General features: G+C 42.2%; 1 protein-coding gene across 4 annotated transcripts in view; it reads left to right on the top strand.

Annotated features, from left to right (window-relative positions):
- Window positions 1–34: 34 nt before the first annotated feature.
- SHLD2 (shieldin complex subunit 2) overlaps window positions 35–14,406 on the top strand; it is a 34,725-nt gene continuing 20,353 nt past the window's right edge. For 3 of the 4 annotated variants that reach the window (XR_015793627.1, XM_088129540.1, XM_088129527.1), the window contains exon 1: window positions 154–644. The gene's annotated coding sequence lies outside the window, so the exon portion shown is untranslated. The other variant, XM_088129533.1, reaches the window with a different exon arrangement.

Below are 14,406 nucleotides of genomic sequence, written 5' to 3'. Positions count from 1 at the left end.
CCTGCGCCGCTCTGCGCACGCGCCGCCGCCGCCGCCGCCGGGCGCCACGGCAACCGGCCGGAAGTCCTGGGCGGCAGGGCGCCTCGCGATTGGCCCGCGCCCGCGCTCGCCCCGCCCTCCTCCTCCGGACCGGGTGGCGGCGGGTAAGGTGGCGGCGCCGGCGGGAGGGCGGGAGAGAGGCGGGCCGCGAGCGGACCAGCCTTGGAAGGGAATGAATCGAGAGAGGGAGGGACGACGGAGCGAGAGACGGGCTCGACGCCCGTAGATCCACGCACCTCGGCCCGCGAGCCCTCGAGTAGCCGCTCAGCTTATTCAAAATGGAGGGCCAAACGAGGCCGCGGGGCGTATTTTATTTTATGCGCTTAACCCGTCCTTCCGTCTTGTGCTCCCCGACGTCGCCCTTCGCCCCGGGCCAGGCCCCGCGAGGAAGGCGGCCTCTCTCGGGGGGATCTCCGGAGGAGTGCGGGGTCGATCCCGAACCCGGCCCGCCCTCCGCGAGAGACGCTCTTTTACCGACGGGGAGGCTCGGAGGCCCTCCTGCCCTCGAGTCCGGATTTTGCCTGCAACCCCCCCCCCGCCGCAGGTCTCTTAAGGCGGAGCCCCGCCCGACTCACGGGGTGGGGGGGAGGAGGTGGGAGGATGAGGTATGTTTGCCACTTTGAGTTATAGATTTAAAAAAAGGCAGGGTAAAATGATAATAATAATAGCAATAATGATAATGATGTCCTTCCTGCCTATTTGTGAAGTGAAATGATTTCTTGGGTGCAACAGTGCAGGCTAAGCCCTTTCCAAGCACAAGGCTCCCTATGAGGCATCCTGCAGGGTTTCTCAGCCTCCGGGGCTGGAAGATGTGTGGACTTTAGCTCCCAGAATTCCCCAGCTGGCTGGGGAATTCTGGGAGCTGAAGTCCACACTTCTTCCAGCCCCAGAGGCTGAGAAACGCTGCTCTAGGGCCTTGCAAGCTAAGCCACATCAAAGGAGGAGACTGTTGTAATACCTGGGCAGTGTTCGGGCAACACATTTAATCTTGGTTACCCAATTGACCCATTTTTCTGGGATTGTGCAATAGAAGGAACCATGTCCTAATCAACTGCATTTTGTTGGTCCAATGAATGAAGGGCTAAATAAATAAATAGAGCCAGCTGTCACCCGTTGCGCCTGCGCAACTGCTCGTTCTTGGACTGCCCCCGGTTCAGCGTGTCATGTGAGCACAGCCATGAATGAATGACTAAACGAAGAGCAGCAGATGAGCGTTTCACGTGGACCGTGTGTGTGAAAGTTTAACTTTGGTGCCAGGTTTTAACATTTGTGGCTTTATTAGATATATGTAGATATTAATGGTATATTGATGTTGTCTTCGCTGTTGGTTGGGAGCCGCCCAGAGTTTGACATAAGGTGGGCGGCTATGTAAATGTTTTAAATAAATAAATAAATGACTTCTACCCCTGAACCACTGGGGTGACGACAGCTGACTTCGTTAGACTAATACAACTTTTTTTATTTTAAATATTGTTAATGCGCACTTTCCTGGGTGGATTGTGACACCCTTCCCTTGTTTTTGGTTAGGTTTTCTTGGATGATTTCCTATTCTTTGATCATATAAATAAATACTGGATTTGATAAATAGCGCCAACTGTCACATGCTGTGCCAATGGAATGGCTAATTTTTGGGCTGCCCTGATTACGAGTCTCATGTGAACACAGCCGCTCATTTTAGCATAATGAACACTGGTGTCTTTCTCTCCCTCTCTCTGTCTTGCGCTGCAGTATCTTCAGAAGAGGTGGCACGCTGAGAATATGCTGAGTTTATAAGGTTGCTGCTGAAATGCATACTGATGAAGTTAAAAATAAAATATGCAGAATGTATATTGCGGGGAGTGCACGTCTAGAAAGGAATAAGGACCAGCGCACCCCCACCAAATTTGAGTATGGCATTTCTAAGCATTAAGAGTTGAAACCAACCCTTAATGGGAATATGGATTGGCTGCTTCAACTTTTAAATCTAGGGACACAGTTCACAATTCTGTCCTGATCTTTGCAACGCACATCAGAAAAATTCATAGAATGCTATCCTAGAGCTCCTTTCAAATCTCATTAATGATACCATACTGTGGGGAGCTGTGTTAAATTTCAGTTAAAACTACCATTCTGTGAAGAAACGTATATTGACTCTGACATTCCAGATGGAAAAATATGCATTAAATTACAGGAAATATCAGAATTTGGGGTATAATATGCTGGCAACATTTCTTCAGTCTGGGAACTACAGATGGAGTTGGTTAGTTGAAACTTTCAAAATGAAAGTTGTTTCTTTGCTTATTAGTAGAGCTGATTGATCATCGGCTAGGTTCGTTTTTTCCATCCGTAATGGCAGAAGATTGGCCTACTGAACATGCTCCTAACTCTGGATAATGGTGATATATAAGGCTTTTCCCATGCCTTGTATTTCTCCCTGATCACATACACAGTTTCTATCTTTCCCTATTTTAAATCCTTGGTAATGATGAGTCATATTTGCAAACTAAACTGCTGCCCATTTGAATTTTGGCCATTTTGGATGCCACTGCAGTAAATTTGAACAGTGGCATTACCAGTTAAATCTAAGGCATATCTACCCAGAAGTGCTTTCCTACTGAGTTCAGCCCTGTAAACTCAGATGATTTTAGGGGAATTTCATATATTTGAGCTAGCAGAAAATGGCCCATGTAAGCAAGCTGGTGAGTTGGTACAGTATAAGTATCTGATCAGCCTTGACAGTTAATAACAGAAACAGAATCCCCCAGTGTCTTCACTGATCGTTAAATGGGAGTACAGTACAATAAAATGCATTCCTTTGGCTTTAATAGCACATTCTGAGCTGGATTTCGGCTTGTTTTATATCAGGTTCCTTTCCAGTCCACAGAGTTTTTTAAAGGTGGAAACAGATTTGCAGTTATCTTTTAGGATTTCTTGGTAGGCTTTTCAGAAAGAAAAGAAGCCGAAGCGAGTGTTTTTCAGGAGCTGATGGGAAATGGAGTCCTGAAGCTCACTGGAGGTCACGCGTTCTCTGTCCACGCTGTGTACTGTTGCAAGAATAAGCCTGCAGAAACTAAAAAGGAGGCTTGCTTCTGATTAAAGTAAAGCTGAATTATTGTAAGATAATACAACAAAGCCTATTAGATATATAGCTTGATACTGTTTGCTCCTGTTTTCATTGGACATATGGGTGGTATATAAAACCCTGAAATAAATAAACTTAAATTGTTTAAATTTCATGAAAGCAGTTTTTATTATATGCTGTATGGGAACACGTTAAATGTAACTGCTGTGACCTTCAAAATGCTAGAAAGCTGCTACATAGTTAAGTAACAGCTGTAATGATGCAGGTTGTTTTTTTCCCCTGACAGTGTAAGGAAAGAGCATAGCTTGCAAAAATAATGTAACTGTCATGTGAAGGGGCATTTCTAAAGCTTAACCGTTTTGAAAATCCTCCCCTTTCAATCAATTTGTTTGCATTGGGGTTGCTTGCACAGTGTCCAAGATAGAAATTGCTTGCTTCAGATCCCCAAGAGATAACAAGAGCCTCGGTATTTGGCTGTGTCTGTGGATAGGCTAGATCGCCAGCCTGCAAATGGGCAGAAACTGTGTTTTTCCTGAAATGCACCATGCTGTTTTCTCAGTATATGCAAATACTTTAAAAGCAGGCTTCTAAATCTTTGTGATGATGGAGCAACAGCTGTTCTTTAAGGAAGTCTGCTGACCACCTACCCCATACTGTCTTTGTCTCAGTCTGGAGCATGTGCACCTCCTTCTGTTTAAAGTGCATTTTTTTCAGAAGGGGGGGAAACTGTCAGCCAGTCGCTGCTGAACTAGCGTTAGCCCTCCTGTCCTTTTCCCTGAACTGTGACTGAAGTCACATAAGTAGGAGAATTTGTTGGAAAACTCTTTTCTGAATCTTTGGGCTCTGAATGAAACATTAGCATTTCTTAAGCACTGTAACAAGAGATCAAAAAAAAAAAAGGTAGAAATAAAGCAAGTGTTCAAAAGTGGCCTAGATTAGTAGAGGAAAATACAAAATGTCTAGGTCAACCTGGGCATGTTCAATGCACAAGCCTCGTTAGATGGAGGAAAGAAATGGCAGAGGTCCTAATCCACTTAAGCTATGATTGTACTTGGAATAATAATAATATAATAATAATAATAATAATACCACCACCACCACCACCACCACCGCATAGAGACATCAAGACCTCTATTAGCACATTTATTTGTTCACTTGTACGCCACCTTTAGTTACCTTTACTGCAAGTCTGAGTCTGCCATTAGATTGCACAAATGCTTTTCTAGCCAAGACAAGAATAATGTTCGGTGGTTAAAATTCTCATGGCCTAGAACCAGCTTTTCTTTTCTTTTTTTGTTACTGCGTCTGAACATGGTGTCCTGAATGAATGGAAGAGGTCAGCTGCCACAACCTCATGGCATGGTCTGTACTAGGAACTTGTGATCATGTAGGGGCTGGGGCATAAGCTAATGGCATGTACCTGCTGCCCTTTGTGCCTTCCATTTAGTATTTTTTAGTATCCGTTTAGTATTTCACGTTTGGTCACGTGAACAAGGCTGACATGATCCTGGAATGATAGAAGTGAGGTAACGAAATAGAGGAGAGATCAAAGACAGAAAGACCTTCCCCCGCAGCTGAACTCTCGGCTCTGCACCATTGCAAAATCAGTTGAGAATTTTCTTACCTCCGAAAACACTTTTTTGCCTACTCTGGAGTTCTCATTTCTTCTCTGGATAGCCATGTTGAGGGTGCTGTGCTGTCCAGCACTTTCCTTGTGTCTGTCAGGCTCGGAGTGACAAGAAGTGGTAAAGAATTCCCAGTTTAAGAAATATATGCAAAGAAATGCTGCAGTGTGTAGATATGGAACTTTGCATGCCCCGTAAGAACTGGGCTTGTAAAATGTTCCAACTGTGACAGTGGAAACGTTTTTTTATTTTCCTTATTCTTTTTCCTGCTGGGGTGGGTAGGTATCTCGACTTAAAAAGAGAAAGTCACCCCAACTTTTGAATCTTGTCTGTAAGCCACAGTGACATAGCTGATTTCATTAATAGATACACTGAGAACTCAGTGGTTTCACTTAACAGGAACATGGATAGATCTTTCACTGCCTTTACTTATTCACATAAAACTGTATTTCACTGCTGGTCTCTTGAAACAGCATTTCTGTTCATTCAGCCATTGCAGAAATGTACATATTCTGGTCCACAATAAAAGAGCAACTGGATTTTTATGAAGTGATTACCTTGAAATGATTCTTAGAAATTAACAAAGGCATCATTATTTATTTGACAGTATTTCTGTGCTGCTCAGCTCAAATGACTCCCAGTGGTTTACAAAATAAAAACCAGATAAATAACTCTAACTCATAGTGTGTGATAAAAAATAAAACCACACAGATCATTTAACACCCCCCGCCCCCAAAAAAGTATTGCCTTCACTGCCCAATGGAAACCAATAGGAGAAGTGGCAGGCAACCTTCAGCATCGCAGGGAAGCGCAAATGACAGTGAAACTTTTATGAGCAGAAACCTGGTTGATCCTGGAGCATCCAGAAAGGCATCTCAAGGAACTTAATTGGGCACATTTTTATGTCTTGTAAACAGCTGACGGTGCCAAAACCTTTGTGCCTCTATTCACAGGCAGAAGAACCAAAGCTTATGGCCTGAATCCTAGATCATTACAAAGAGACCTTTTGTCTCTGGCCCTGGCCTTTGTATCCTGTGCTATAACACTCTAAAGACTTTCCAATAACCCTTTAGAGCAGAAATATGGCAGGCCCATTATCAGCAATTAGGAATAAGGGAGCTAGACAAGTAGCTTCCCCCCATCATTGTTCAACAGTGCACAACTTTTGGGTTCTCTTCTGCTGGCCTTACATGATCTCCTGCAGGTAGCATGGCAGTGCCTCTGCTGGAAAGGCACTCTCGTCATTAGCCCTCTTAATCACTGCCATTAGGAAAAAGCCTCACTGGACACAGGAAAGTGTATCTTAGCAAGGGCTCCCAAGGCAGTGATGTTTAACTTCTCTCTTCTTCCATTTATTTTGGAGAAATCTGGGTAGCAGCGCCCAGCACAGGGCAGCACAGGTATTTCATCTCATGCATTGGTTTTGGAAGACTGTGACACTTTATCTTTTTTTGACAGACTAGAGAAACGGTGGCTGTACAGATTGCTGCTCATAAGAGAACATACTGTAAGGGAAGTTCTTCCTAAAAAGTGTATTTCAGAGTGAGAAAGAAACATTCCCCTTCACATCTGATTTTCCATGCTGAGCCGTCATTACAGCAAGCTCCATTTTGGGCGGTGAAAGACAGCAGTTCTCTTGCAGTCAAGTTACTAGCCTCATGTCCGGTTTCGCTAGCATGAAGAGTCATAGACATGTAGGTCTCTCTTTTGCTGAAGGAGAATGACTGGCTCTGCCTAATGGCAGGTGTTCCTGTGTAATTCCTGGACCTTTGTTTCAGATGTTGTCTTAAAATAATGATGACTTCTACATCATGATCCACCCAATTGGATCATATTGTAATGCAACTTTATGTCAGCAGGCACATTTTTTGCAAGCTGGGTTGTACTATAGAACTCAGTATAAATAAAACTTGGGGAGGTTGGTTCAGCCTCCAGAATGATTCTGGTAAAGAGAAGGAAGGGAGGGCGGAAAAAATACCATAAAATATCATCAGGTCATCAGAGTTAGTCTGGTATTGACATGTTGCAGCCCCCGCCCCACAAACAAAACGCCAAGGTCAGAGTAGCAAGAACCCAAGAATTCAGTCTGAGTTACATATATTCTCCTCTGTTGCAAGAAAGAAAACAATACCTTGAAAGCTCACAGCTGTCTAAATAAAACCTTTCAATGAGATACCCTAACAAGATATGCTGACATAACTAAATCTCCCATTTTCCCAAGAGCAGCAAGCAGCCCTTCTGAAGGTCTCTAAGAAAGTGTTGAGCAAAAAGAACCCATCCTGATGAGATAATCTGGGTTTCATCACTGAATGTTTGTAACAAAGGTGGCATAAAGAGAATTTGGGGCTCCTTAACACTTTTCATTCATGTTAAAACTAAACACAACCCCACATAATAGCAGTCCAACTCCAGGGAACTCTGGACCAAAATAGTTTATCTGGATGGATGTTTACAGTCTGCAGGTCTGACACAAATACTAATATATGATCTTCATCAGGTGCTAGATAGAGGGAATGCATTGCTCTGTCTAGTTGTTGGAGTTTTCTGTGGTTTTGATACCCCTCCTCTTCCTTCATTAGATTCATATCTGGGAGTTCAGGTCACCCGTGGTTTTATCCCAGCAAGAACCCTGTCTGGTAGGTGGACAGAGAGGGAGAATTGGCCCAAAGTTACCCATGGCTGAGGGAGAATCTGAACCTGAGCTTCCCCAATCCCACACCAACCCCTTCAGTGCTACGCCACTGGAGCTCTCACTGACCGTAAGCATTGGCCTTACTATGTTAATACTCACTGGGTTGCCCTTCCAAGCTTCCTTCCTGGGAAGATGTTTATCTTGGTATATTGTGTGTGTGTGTGTGTGTGTGTGTGTGTATGGGTGGGTGGGCGGACGGACAGGCAGACAGACAGACAGGTAGATAGATAGATAGATAGATAGATAGATAGATAGATAGATAGATAGATAGATAGAATTTCCCACTTGATTATGGACATTGAACTTGATTCATAATTTCATGACTTAAATAAAAATTAACGATGATAAAGCCACTTTGCTGCCTGTATCAGAAACTCACCCTGGGGGGTAATATAAACCTAACAAATAATTTATATTCCTCAATCCCTTTAAAATCTCCCAGCTGAAATGAACCCAAACCTTTCAAAGTTCCCCCCACCTCATGATCAGTTTGATGTTCATAAAGCAGAATCCTTCATCTTTTGATTTTTCCTAAAATAGCATTCCACTGGAGCGCAGTGGGGACAGGAGAGTCCATTGCTTGCTCTCCTTCACTGCATAATACGGTCTTTGATTAGTTATGCATTCATTTTTCAGATTAGTTACATTTTAACAGGAATGCTTCATATTGTATAACTGTAAACTTTCCTGATTGTGCCAAAGGTATTTGTTTATATTTTAGACCTAGTGTTCTACTCCATAGACTTCTAGGAAATTTAAAATTGTTATTTCCTAACTTGTTCTATCTGAGTTCCTATTTTTATTGGAAGCCAGTTAGAATACATAATGATGGATGGGCTTTATTGGAAAGCTGTAAATCTGAGTCATGGAAAGAATAATTGTTAGCAATAAATTATGATGTTGATAGTTATGGAACCGCCAACCTGAGTCATAATTTTTCATTTAATCCTAACGAATGCCTGAACTTCAGTGCGAAATATATGTCTTGTTGGACTGCAGGGAATTGGGGATCCCATCATAATCGGCCTCTACATAAAACATTCAGAAAAAAAGTAAAGTACAAACATGTGTCATTCAGAAGTAGGACCCTCTTCAAGTGAGAGGAGTCAGTACAAGGAATCCGCTCACTTGAAGTTTCATCTTGTAATTCACCAAATTAAAAAAAAAAGAAAAAAGAGTTAACAAGAAAGAACATGGGCGTACAAGTAGTGAACTTGATAAAATTGGAAAGAAAAATAGGAGTAAACGGCTGAAAGGATAAAGGAAAGTGGTCATGCCCTCCATTCTTCTTGCAAAATTGACAAGAATATATTGTACATGGTTCCCTGACTTCCCCCCACCCCACCTTTTTTTTTTTTTTTTTTCCTTTCACAGAAATGCTGTTGGTCCACTGAAGTCAGGGCTGGGCCATTTTTTCAGGGTCAAATCTGGTCTTGCTATCTGACATTTTCTTTGTGGATGCCAGGAGCTGAACCTCAGAATTTCTTAAAAAGCAGGAGTTCTTCTATTGACCTAAGTCTTTGCCCCAAGTTTTTGTGAGGATTCAATTTTGTTTTCACTTAAAGCAGATAAATAACTTTTACATGCAACTGAATGATACTAGCCAAATGTATTCTGCATTGAACTCCATGGCAGAGTACATTACATCTGAGTAAATACCTTAAGGGGACACAGTGGCGCAAAGGACTCGTCCAAAAAGCAGTCACTGCAGAGTCGGTAGCGACTGAGTGCAGATAACAAAAAATAAAAAATACCTTAAGGATTACTACCTTGATTATGTTAAATTCACTTTTGTAGTTTTTTTATGCAAAATCAAACTGAAAATTAAGCTTGAATAATGATTTAATTGCAATGTAAGTTTAATTTTAAAAATTCCCTTTGTACTTTTGCCTGTTAAATTCAGGCTGTGTGAGTTGCATGATACTGATAAAGGGAAAAACCTAGAAAATCTCATTAAATGGCCTGTTAGTATTTGCTGATTTTTGATTGCCCTTGCTGATACTTGCAGCCAGAAACTGGAATATCCTAGCTGTATTTTAGCTATACCTGCCTGCTTGACACTCAAGGTGACTTACGTCTTCATTATTACTTTCGTCAGCATGGACATGCTTAAAAACAAAGTTATCTAATTTGATGCAAGCCTTATTCGTTGTTCTGAGAAGTAACTATTAACTTGATCTTTAGATAGCTGCACATTTCTTCTTACGCAGTGGCTTGCGGTAACCTGCCCGTTTCAAACCTAATTCTACTCTTCCTGAATAGTAGTACAAGCTGAATTCATGCATGACACTAAACTGCAGTGTGGATTATGTAATTCTAAATAATCATCATGTGTGAGCCCAGCCTTTTGGTTGGTAAAATATGGTTTATAGTACAGGATAATGTGTAATCCAAGCCATTGAGACAGGTGGCCAGGAGTCAAATTTGCAGAAAAATAAACGTTGCATTAAGACTTGGGATATTTTATTTATTTATTTATATTTCAAATTTGCCACTGCCCATCTCACTGCAGAGTGACTCTGGGCAGTTTACAGTAAAAAGAATAAATATGAATTAGAATAAATATGAATTAAAATACGTTACAAGAAGACATCCTATAAAATAATAAATACCTTCCAAGGAGTTATTAGACTCAGGGAGCATCTTCAAGGCACTAGCCACCCCCAGGGTTGGTTATATCCCCTCTCGCCCCACATGAGTTGGCAGAGCCAGGTGTTCAGCCCTTTCCGGAAGGCCGGGAGAGTGGGGACCTGCCTCCCCTCTGGGGGGAGAGTATTCCATAGGGTGGGGGCAATGGCAGAGAAGGCTGTCCTCCTGGGCCCTGCCAGTCAACATTCTTTCATAGACGAGGTGTGTAACATACCTTCTCTGTCTGACCAGGTGGGATGGGTTGAGGTAAAGGGGATGAGACGGTCCCTCAGGTAACCTGGTCCCATGCCATGTAGGGCTTTAAAGGTGATAACCAACACCTTGAATTGGACCCAGAAGCAAACTGGCACCCAGTGCAGGTATGTATAAATAGGGCTGTGTATGCTTCAGAAAGGATTCAGAAGAGGTCCTCTGGAATGGAAAGAGTGCACAGACTGCTCCTCTTTAAAGCAATCCCATATCTTTCAGGGAAGCCTGAAAAAAAGATCAGGCTGCTTTAAAGAGATGTTCCATTGGGGTCCCAGCGTGTTCTGAAACCTGTGTTGGAAATCATGTTTGAAGCACGTAGAGCCCTAGTATAAAATTGCATAAATACTATGGCCTAAACAATTGTAGATGCTCAAACATTGCACGTAAGAATCCTTTATCTTATTAACATGCTTGTGCAAGGGGTCTTTTTTCTTCCTTTCATGTGTTCGAACAGTGTGGTAAGAGCTGTTTCAACAATCAGTCGCAGTTCGCAGCAAAGCTCAAAATCTGCTGATGCAAGTAGTTGGATTTTAATAGATCATTGACCCATCTGTAAGACTCTGACCACTTTGGAGATAAAGAGGTAACGTTCTATTGGCTGCTCATACTGGAACATATTGAGAAATGGTGTAATAATTAACAGTGGTAATGGAAATGTGCCTTTTCATTTCCAACCAGTACATGTGAGTGGCAGATTTTCCCCCCCGCTTAGTAGCATTAACTCTTTATTTTTTAACTGTATTGCAGGATCAAAATATAAGTTAGAATTTCAGGTTGCCATTAAGTCACCCGGGAGATGCAGAATTGTTGGCCATAGGGTTCGGTCAACAGGTGGCAGCAGCTAGCTAGCTTTAGCTAATCCTAAAAAGCAAAGCAGGGGCAGATTTAGTTAGAATTTGATGGGAGACCCCCAGGAAATGCCAGGACTATGGCTAAACTAGCAATGAAGAAAGCAAAACAAAAAACAAGAACACAATACCAAAGAACTCCCAAGATTGCAGAGACAGAGGCATGGATTCCCTGGGAACTGAACTTGATTCCAAGAATCGGCAGTGTGGTGCCTGGAATGTCAATATTTCCCCAGAACCTCCCCTGGAGCCCACAGGGTTTCCTGACGTGCTTGGCTGTTTTTAAAGGATTCTTTTAATAATAAAAATAACCAGGAGCCAGGCTTGCTATACGGCATCTAACCTCATATTTATTGCCAGGAATACCTTTGGGGTTCACAAAACTACCTTGAGAGATTAGAGTAGAAAGGCAGGATATTAATTAGATAATCAATGAATAAGATTTCCCACAACCCCAGCAGGATGGTAGAGACCGTTCCAGGGGCAAGTGGGCCTTCTGATGGATAGTGGTGGGTCCTGTGCACTAGGAAAACCATATTTGTGAAAGGTGGCCTCCCATGGCTGCTCTCAGTTGCAAATGTACTCTGGCCTTCAGCCTTCCTCTTATTGTATGCATATGCAGTCTATAGAAGTGACTGCACCAATAATCCCTGTCTATGGATGAAATTACATCCATCCTTGTTGGTCTGTGATGAAACCCAGTTTAGACTTCTCGCAGCTGCAATTACCTGGATTCGCTTCAGTTGATTTTACCGAAGGACATGAGCAAATTGACCAATGCAGCAGCGTGCCTGCTCAACCCTTGCCCTTCTTGGCTCATGATAGCGAAGTGATCAAGGCTCAGGTTGAGCTGGTTTACATATAATCAAGCCAGGTTAGAGGCAACTTTTTTGGCCACCCATCATGCTCATTGGGAGGCTGGAGGCCAGAGCAGATGGGCTAGGATGTAATTGTCCCAAACTTTTTTGGGGGAGACTTTTTAAAAACTTAGTTTGAAATAGGTTTAGTCTTTGCCTTGGAATAGTCAGAAACCATAACACTGCTTTTGGTCATTATATAGCTGGGGAAGTGCATAGAAGTGATTTGGAAAGTATCCAGTCCTGGCATCTCTAGTTGCCCATCCTTGCACTATGGCAGTGTTGTCCAAACTTGGCCACTTTAAGATGAGTGGACTTCAATTCCCAGAATTCCCCAGCCAGCCATGCTGGCTGGGGAATTCTGGGAGTTGAGGTCCACTCATCTTAAAGTGGCCAAGTTTGGACAACACTGCACTGTGGGAACAAGCCCAAGCAGGCCTCCTACTTTTACCCCTTTTTTCATCATGTCTGGCCACAAGGACCCCAACTGTGGTCTCTCCTTATGACTTTAACTGTGGCCTGGTTCACCCAACATTGTTCTGGTTTGTCTGCTTTTTGCAGACAACCGCTGCTTGGAATTAGGTACAAGAAGATTTTCCCTCTCCCAATCTGGATGAAGCAGTAGGTATTGACTGGGATAGGAGTTTTGGCACGTTCTGCACCACCATCAGCTTTATGAACAAAACAGCCAACAAAGGGACACTGAGACCTTGAGTAGAACATGAGCTGTCAGTATGACCCTTATCGAAGACCGAGATTAATTTCAGGTTTTTCAAGAAAAAAGTTGCAGTTTAAATGAAAGTAATCAGGAGGTCACCCAGTTGTTGGGAGAGCATTTTAGCAAAGGAAATTTAGATGAATGAAAATAAATTATATTCTTCCAAAATTCTGATTTTAAACCAGGGGAAGGAAAGGGAAGTTAACTTCAGAATGGCTGCACCTGGTCTGGCATCTCTGTCTCCTGGGAAAGATGCTGGTCACATTTTTTATTTGTTTTAATATTATTCATAGAGTGGCTTTATTAATTATTGGTGGTACTTGTAAGCCAGCTTCAAGAGGCCTGTATTTTGAATGGGGGATATAAATAATTGGAATAGTTTGAATTTGCCAGGGAGTTCAGTTATTTCTGTTTCTGAATTTCCTGCTGCCCCATTTATGAATGAAAAATAAATAACAACCAACTTCTCTAACACCTTAAGCTTTAGATGGATCTTCCTCTTGAACAGGGTCCAGGGCATAATTATATTTCAATAAACAAATGCCGGTGAATGATATCCCCAAACTTCAGATATAGTTGATGTTAACCATCATAATCTTCAAAGCTCTTTTGAAGTTCCAGAGTTGGCAGTGGACCAAACACTACTTTCTTTTTCTTTCTTTTCTTTCTAATGAATGTACTGAACAGAAGAGGCGCATCTAGGTAGTCGGAGTTATTGAAATTCTGTAGTCAAGGTAGATTATTTAACATTGAACATTGTTCTTGGGTTAGTGATGGTCTTTCTTGAGATAAATTTGTGCTAAATCTGAGAAATTATATTCGATCCATCCTTCAAGCCTAACAATAGAAACTTTAAAATGATGTTGTTCTTCATGTTGAAGACAAGAACCTACAACCACCACTGTAACTCAGGCATCCTGTTTCTTCACATGGGTTGAAGATAAATGCTATCTGGAATATAGGCAGCGTCCATACATGACAGCTCATAAACAACTTCCATGCCATCCAGTGGGGGCTTGTCCCCAGCCAGGAGGATTCCACCCTGTAGGTGCAGACCCATTGCAGGGCCCATATTCTTCCCTTACTAGGACAACATATCAGAAAAAGTGTTGAAACAGCAGGTCAGGCCAGAGGTGGGTCTGGAGGTTCAGGGATAGCTCCCAGAAAACAAGACTCTGTGAGCGGAAATGACATTTTGTTGTCTTTTTGCTTAATATATGTTACCCTTTAAGTCATCTTCTAAGAGTGTTTTACTGTGCAGTCTCAAGATTTCCCACAGTTCCAATAAATAAACAAACAAATAAATACTAACTGAGCATCCTGAGATTCTGAAAACATTACAAATTTACCCGAATCTAAATAAAATATCCCCTTTTTACTATTAAATGTAATTTATCTGTGAACAACCAGGATGGGATGGAATTCACATTTTTTGGCTGAAATATTATTTACCCTTGTCATTCCTCTGTTACTTTTGAACTCTCCAACAGATAGCAAATTCCACCCTGCTGATAGTAGATCAGTGCCTAAAATTTCATCATATCTTGTTAAACACAGCATAACCTTTAATCTGTGCTTGGCTATTACTGATACACAACTGTATATGGAATTCTCCATCAGACTTAGAGTTTCTCACTTTTTCTTTATTTGATCCTTGAATTCTCATCT

The sequence above is a fragment of the Python bivittatus genome, unplaced genomic scaffold (genome assembly GCF_059951505.1).
Source record: "Python bivittatus isolate LINGU-HERP-01145 unplaced genomic scaffold, Pbiv_v1 ctg000050_np1212, whole genome shotgun sequence".
Classification (NCBI taxonomy): Eukaryota; Metazoa; Chordata; class Lepidosauria; order Squamata; family Pythonidae; genus Python; species Python bivittatus.
Note: the sequence above shows the minus strand (reverse complement) of the source record. Positions and strands in the feature narration are given on the sequence as shown.